Here is an 8,717-nt window from a genome sequence, read left to right as displayed (position 1 = left end):
TTCATGCACTAATCGGGTCGAGTCCTCGGATTGACATTGTGTTTCTTAACACATTTGTTAATCGGTAGTACTCTATGAGCACTATATTGCACGGTAGAGAGAACCACTGTACACCCCACCTCAGTCTAAGCATTTATAAGAGGGTGCCAAGTTGTTGATAGTAGTATGCATACATTGTGAAAGAGTTATCTTGAACACGGGGATGAACTTGAGACAATAGATGACAGTAATCCAAAATGGACCCAAACTCTAGAGAAGAAGATATGGAGAACATATGAGGCAGTACAATGCTTTGAAGTTGTGGCATGAAGATAGCCATGTTTGAGAGCATATCTAAGATAAAGATTGAATCATGACCCTTCTTTGTGTGGTGGGAAATCCTAGGAGAAAGTCCACGGTGCTAATCTCCCATGGCTTATATGGGACTTGGCAGCAAAGGATGGTATAAGTCTTGGGTAGACTTCATGTTTTTGTTCATTTGATATCTCCCAACATGACGATGTAATATTCAATAGCATACATCATGTGTGAAAAATTCCTTTACAAATGCATGAGATTCTTATAGGTACCAAAATGACTATCAAAATAGAGATGCATGGTGATAGCCTTGCCAAAAAAACTCTATAGTATTGCACATCTACATGACAACGAATGTGGGAAAATCACCACCACAAGCTCTCCACATGAGAGGATGAAACTCTTGAGCTTGGCATTTTGTTAAATTCCCCTTGACCTGGAGGAGACAAGTCAACACTTCCTCAAGAACATTATCACATGAGTTTCTTTCTTTGGAGTTTGTTCTCTCTCTCTCTCTCTCACACACACACACACATACACACACACACACATATACATACATACATACATATACATATACATACATACATACATACATACATACATACATACATACATACATATATATATATATATATATATATATATATATATATATATATATATATATATATATATCTATATCTATACACACACACACACACATGTGTGTGTGTGTGTGTGTGTGTATGCATATGTAGTGTATACACTCAGACACACACATAGATGTCTACACACACACACACACACACACACACACACGTGTGTGTGTGTGTGTGTGTGTGTATATATATATATATATACATATGTATATATAAATAGATATATTTGTATATATATATATACATATATACACATATTTATATATGTGTATATATGTTAATTCATCCATCTCTTGGGTTCTCATCCATAGAATGCTTTGAGAATTAGCAACATCAAGAGTAGTATAGGTCTTTTGCACTAGAATGAAGTGAGTAACCTTTATCAAAGTGATCTACCATAACTAAGATGGAATCTGGTATAATGAAATCCATGCTTATACATTTACACTTCATTTGCTAAAGGATGCAACTTTCTTGGTTTTTATGCTTTCGGCCTTTATCTTCTAGAAAAATAAGCATTGATAGATATGATGTAGTACATTCTTCTTAAGTTAAGGCCAAAAGAAACTCTTTTTTACTACCATGAAAATCTTTACATAGCTAGGGTGTCTTGCTATAAGGCTGTGATGAATACAAAACCAATTATTGAAGTACATGCATCCATTTTCTAATCTGAATCCTTGAAATGTTTTCACTTCTTGAAAATCTTTACATAGCCAAGGTGTCTTGTTATAAGGTTGTGATGAATACACAACCGATTATTGAAGTACATGCATCCATTTTCTATTCTGAATCCTTGAACTTTTTTCACTTCTTGAGAAGTCTTATTTTCTTGCTTAAGAAATGTGATAATAGGGATAAAGGACCTATCTTTTCCTTGATCTCAGTGGATAGAGGTTTTGAAACTATTGTAACTGTGAATAAGGAAGCCTTCCTACTAAGCACATCTACTACGACTACATTCTTTTTGCTTGATCTATACTTGACTTCAAAATGATCCACCTTCTTTGCCTTATGTTAAGATCATTTTGGGTGAAAATCCACTTTAAGCTCTTACAGTTTGTAACTAAAGTAAAAACTTATGTTCAAGAAGATAGTGTCACCAAAGCTTCAAGAAGGCATGCACTGTTGCAAGCAACTCTAGATCAACATAGTTCCTTTCATGAAGTCTTAATTTTTGAGACTCATTAGCTATGAGATGTCCTTCTTGTATTAGGATTCCTCCAACATCAAATTCACTAGCATTAATAATGACTTAAAGGGCTTTCCTTTTTAGCACTAGATAACTAAAGCAACCTTCAACTTATCAAAGGCACTTTGGGACATCACAAACCATTGGAATAGAATATTTCCTGAGAAGTGATATCAATGGAGAAGCTCTCTTGGCATATTGGGTAAAAAAAAATTCGGTACCACCTTGCCAATCCTCGGAATCCCATGACTTCCTTAACCATCTTTAGTTCTTGCCAAACAATAACTTCCTTAACCGATGTCAATCCTAGGAATCCCATGACTTCCTTAACCGTCTTTAGTTCTTGCCAAACGATAACAGCTTTCACTTTTGTGAGATCGATTGATATACCATCTCTCAACACTTTAAACCCCAGATATATGATTCGGTCAATAAAGAAGGTACATTAGAGTTTCTAAGACATACACATTCTTCTCATGATTCACCATCACTCTTAGAGTAAATTAGAATATCATTAAGGAATATGAGCACAAAATCATCGAAATGCTGTCTGAAGATTTCATTTATTAATCCAAATGGTATTACTGTGAACTCATAATGTCCATACATGGTATTAAAAGTTATCTTGGAAATATCTTGCAAGTACTAGGGAATTAATTAATCCAAATGGTATTACTGTGAACTCATAATGTCCATACATGGTATTAAAAGTTGTCTTGGGAATATCTTACTTCTTAATCTGAATGGCATTACTGTGAGCTTAGAATGTCCATATACGAGGTATTTAAAGCTATCTTAGGAATATTTTGCTCCTTAATCTTGATAATAACCTGACTTCAAGTGAATCTTTGAGAATATATGGGCTCCATGCAAACGATCTAAAAAGCTAATCTTGATCTAATAATAACATGACTTCAAGCAAATCTTTGAGGATAAATGGGCTCCATGCAAATGATCTAACGGCTCATCATCGATCTTGAGAATATAATACTTATTCTTAATAGTAAGCCAATGTTCAACCCACAATAATCAATGCAAAATCTAAGAGTTTCATCTATCCTTCAAATCAAATACTTATTCTTAATAGTAGTAAGCTAATGTTCAACCCATCTTACCTAATACACAATCTAAAAGAACCATCCTCCTCCTTCTGAAAAATAATTGGTGCACCCCAAGGGGATATACTAGGCCAAAACAATGGGACACTACATAAATTCTTACTCTAAATGCTACCTCAACTCTTGCTTGAGCTTAATTGCTTCTAATATATGTCCATATTATAAGGTTTTTTTCCCTGAATGGTTGGACTGGGGAATTAACTCTATCTCATGATCAACCTCACAAGAGGGGGGAATTTTAGTTAAATCTTTTTTTAATATGTCAGCATACTCACTCAACCATTCAAGTTCCTTTTTATCTGATTTTTTTCCTATAGGATTGAGCTTAACAATATAAATTTCTTGCTTTCTTCTTCCTAGAGTCCTTTCAATAACTTTGATCCCTTAGCAAGTTGTAGGGTGGGAGATCTAGTTACTCCGATCCCTTGCACCTTATTTCTGTGAAGATCTATGAAGAAAATGGTCTCATTTTTGTGACAATGAATATTAGCTTGATTTTGTATGAGCCAATCCATACCAAGGATCCCATCATACACACCTGAGAACAAGGCTCTAAATTTACATTCGGTCTGGTTCCCATCCAATGAGAACTCAATTACATTTATCTCATGGCATGTGAAAAGAACTTTTCCACTTATCAATTTCACTTGCATTGGTATACCTTGGTTCTTTTAGTCTCAATTACTAACTTATGTAAGAAACTTTGTAAAATGAAAGAATGAGTGTTGCCTCATAAATCAACAAAAACCTTAAAATGTTTACCTTAGAAATTTGGTCAAGGCCTAAAGCATTGAGAATTGTTAGTTCTGACCCTAGTGCTTAACTCTGCGGCATGAATTTTACCTCTCTTCTTCCTCTTGGTCAACTACTACTGTAATAGTTCCTGTGATTTCACCAATTCTGAGGTGGATGTCCTTGGTTACTCTAGGTTGAGACCGGCCTCTGAAAACAAGATCTTGGAGTGGAAGGAGACAATAGAATTGGTGCACTCATGCAATCATTCATCAAATATTTCCTCATTTATTACTGGCATATAAAACACTTACACTCCTTCTTGAGCTAGAATTACAAATCTATTGACATTCAAGGGAAAGAATCCTAGCCTCTAGGTCCACTAGCTTTAGATACTTGGCTGTGATCTTGTCTCCTTTCCTCTTTGACTTAGGTATAACAGAATCTGAAGGAGCTATCTTCAAAGGAGGGGGCTCCGAGCTTGTCTCCTATTCCTCTTTAACTTAGGTATACTAAATTTGATAGATCTGTCTTTAAAGGAAGGGGCAAAAGGTCTTCTATTGGCCTGAGTATTTAGGAAAGGATTCCATAAAATCTTGAGCCATTGTGACTGCTTTAACTATAGATGAGGGCTTCACATTATTTACTAATATATTAAAAGGGGAATCCAATGTTCTAATAAACTAAGATAATGATCTTATCATCCATCAATGGAGCATACTTGACAATGCTTGTATAAGATTGGTGATACGCTAGGGTAGCCTACTTGAGATAGCTCTAAGAACTCATTGATCTTCTCTTCTTGAAACTCAAAGGGGATAAAACATTAGATGAAGGTAATTCTTCATGTTTTCGCATCTCAAATGGTTTTGATTGAGATGGTCAGATTCAAGGTAATTCCTACTAATTCATGAAATGTTGAGGATAGCCATGGAAATAGGGAGGGGGTAGCTATCAAAATCACGCTGATAAGAGCAAAACAAACTAGCCAACATCTCTAAGTTGATCACCAAGTTCGATGGAACTGGAGATGAATACCACACTTAGAAATGTTTATTCAGATCTGCGAGGCATTCGACCACGTGTGGATGATCAAGTCAAGGTGAGTGCCTTCGGCCTTACCCTAGATGGCAAAGCTGGCCAGTGGTTTAGATCCCTAAAGGTAGAGGATAATGCCTTGAAAGAGGCCTTCAAGTTGGATACTCCTGCCAAGGAACCCGATGGAGTCCAGTTGAGAAATTGCACAACGTAAGGCACAAGGATGGGGAAACCATCTAGGACTACATCAACTAGGTGAGGTGTCTCCATTCCTGCTATAGTGACAAATACAAGTTCTTTGATGATAATAGGTTGATCAGGAGATTCCTTAAAGGCCTCGACAATGTACCTTTGCATAATTCCTTGTATGCTCTAGCCCACACTTCCTTTGAGGAGTGCTATGGACTTTGAGGATAATTTCAAGGGAGCACATTCTTCAGAACTGCATGAGGGCATGTACGAGGCTTCCTTCAAAACAACCAGCACAAGGTCCAACGGGAAAATCAACAAGGAGTCCACCTTAGGACAACAAGTTGAATAGCTAGCCGCCGCAGCATTGATGCAGCAAATGACCCAACATTGGAGAACCGCGGGATTGAGTTGGCCAGCCCCATCTTTACCCCAAGAGGAAACTAGTGTGGTGCCCGATTTGTCGAGCTAACCATACTAGCATGGAGTGTCCACATCTGAGACCCCGTCCCACTCTCTTTGCACTTATTGCCAAAGATGGGGCAATCGTGAAATTGCAAATTGCTACTAGAGCAAAGAGCTGCTTAAGCCTGAGCCTTGCCTCAAGCCTTGCGGCCAACAAACCTCAAGTAACCGTTGGCCTTGCGAGCACTTGCACTACATAATACACCTCAACTAGGCCATGAAGTGGCCCAGCAGAGAGGAATTCTTAAGGTATCAGAAATGCCCTTACCACCTCCTATACTTCCACCACAACGCCCATTACCTCGAATCACCCCTATTTGTTAGTTAACCTTGACTAAAATCTTCGAAGAAGGTGATGAAGGGGAAACTGCTGTGAAGAGACCACCTTCGAGCCCCTTGAATTAAACAGTCCACCCTCCCAGATTCTAAGTCACTATGTGAGGGAGACCAGATGTACCCTGTATACCTAGCCACCCCCCCCAAATCCATAGGGAAGGAACTGGGGTGCCTAAACAACCATGATTCTAAGTCACTATGTGATATAGGGAGACCAGATGTACCTTGTATACCTAGCCACCCAAAACAACCATGATTCTAAGTCACTATGTGATGGAGGGAGACGAGATGTACTATGTGAATATCCATGGGGAAGGGACTTGAACAACATGGCTAAATGACCACCCATGCAATGCTATCATTGTGCGGGACCTCACAAAGTAGCTAAGTATCCGATTAAAAAAGGAATCGCAAGTACCCCAGTGAGTGCTTCCACCTTAACCCGTTTACACATAGGGTGCATAATTGACCATATGTACAAGGAATATCCTTGCTAAGAGAAAACACAATAAGAAAAGTCCATGAAGCTAATCCTAGCACCAGCATTAATTTGCTAAGTGTAAGAGATAGCTTCATCCACACGGTCCCTCTTAATGTAGTGACTAGATAGCAAAATAGAAGAAGGGCTGGCTGCAGCTCATGTTGTAATAGCTGAGGCATCGACCTTGCAAAATCAGGGACATCCGGGTGACACAAAAGTTCTATCCTAGAGAAAAGTCTTGGAACAAGCATGTGCAACAAGGCGCTCGCAAAAGAAGGCCACAAAGATAGGCAAGGGGGATAGACATGTAGTAAAAGGCAGGGCTTAAGATGGAACGACCACCAATGCATCAACCTCTTCATCTAAAGATGAGAAATTGCTACCTCCAGCCCCCTAGCTAGAGATCCAATTGATCCTAACCAGCTACCCAGGAGGTTAGCCGAATATCCTAACCCCATAGAAGAAAAGGAAAGGCTAAAGGTGGGTGAAGAGCTAGTGTGAGGGACTGTCAAGCTCAACTAGAGGACAAGTCTCCAACAGCATACCTCAAACCATGACCTTCGATTTCCAACATAAGATCGATTGAGGAATCTCAAGAACAGAGTGGAGGATTCCAAGACCGCCGACAAGCACCCCCTAGAAACCCCATCGCGAGTGGTAGCACCAAAATTGTAGATACCCCCCCCACTAGGGAAACCCAGTGGCAGAGTATCTTAAAAACTTAGCAGAGGACCGCTTGAAAAGGACAAATACAGAATTCCAGATCCCAATACCCTATACCTATAAGATCCTCAGAATAGATAAATATGTTCTGACCCAAGAAACTGCATCTATTCCTAGGGACATTGCAGGTCTCTCCTCCTTCCTCTCTTCTCAAATACAAGTCCTCATTGGCACCTTACTCCAAGGTAGCCCAATGCGTATGGAAGGATTTAAAATATTGGATGGAAGGACACCTAGGGGCAGGAATGCAAGAGCATGTAGATCTCGATAGCTCTAACGAGACTGACAAAGATGAATTCATAGAGCATTGTGGAACCCCCACTATTTGACTTAACAAACTCGGGCAGTATTTTGAAGGAGATGAACTCAACGCAGCGCTACCCATAACCTTTGATAACCTTCAAGTCATCGCCATTTTGGATGAAGGGGCTAGAGTAAGCATTGTCACTAAACAATGCTGGGAAGAATGGGGAGCACCTACCATGTATGGCATAACCTTATTGGTGAAAGTTGCTAATGGAGCCATCGCAAGGCCCATAGGCCTCCTAAGGGACTTGAAGATCAAGATCCTCGGGGGGACCAACTTCCGCCACACCTTTGAAATGGGGAGCACCTACCATGTATGGCATAACCTTATTGGTGAAAGTTGCTGATGGAGCCATCACAATGCCCATAGGCCTCCTAAGGGACTTGAAGATCAAGATCCTCAGGACCAACTTCCGCCACACCTTTGTGGTGATGAATTTTGGCCAACAGCCTATTTTATATGATTTCATCCTCCTAAGACGTCCATTTATGAGAGAAACAAAAATGATCGATGATTGGGACATGGATCACATCTATATCCGAAAAAAAGACCAAACATTCAAGATCAACCTACGCACTTGGAAGGTCCATCCCATGAGTGGTCGACCCTTTGTAGAAGATTCGCTAATAACCTGGTCCACTGATGTAGTCCACTTATGCCAAACATGCCACACAAGGATTGAAGGGGAAATGGATAGCTTGGAATCTGCACCCCTTCCAGAGCCAGAAGACTTTGAGAATTGGATGCATATCCTTGCTACCTTGGACATACTTCCAAGATGCATACAAACCTGGTTTGCAAGGCAGCCGACGGGCAAGAGATCATGTCCCTCTACATGCTAAGCACCACATGTCTTCCCGAAGTCACCAATCATGAGCCTAAAGTTGATAGCAATGAGAAACCATTATGGGGGAACCATCTATGTAGAACTCGTAAACCCAATGGGTTCCCCGAGGAGGAGGCATACGTCTTCCCTATACTGACTTAGACGTGCATCGGCTAAAATATGTAGGGGCGATTGAAGCACACGAGTACTTCAGCCAAGTTTGGCAAAAGGAGCTCTCGCCAAGGCCTCCTTCTTTGTCCAAATGATCCCCTCCAAAAACGAAATGAACTTGTTGATCCCCAATCTAAATCCCTAAAGCTTTGCCGCTCTGCATGCAAGGCACAAAACAATAAGTTAGCTCTTGTAGAGAAA

Source organism: Cibotium barometz, chromosome 33, assembly GCF_041138505.1.
Source record: "Cibotium barometz isolate CiBa-2024 chromosome 33, ASM4113850v1, whole genome shotgun sequence".
In the NCBI taxonomy this organism is placed as follows: domain Eukaryota; kingdom Viridiplantae; phylum Streptophyta; class Polypodiopsida; order Cyatheales; family Cibotiaceae; genus Cibotium; species Cibotium barometz.
This window is presented reverse-complemented; position numbering follows the sequence as displayed.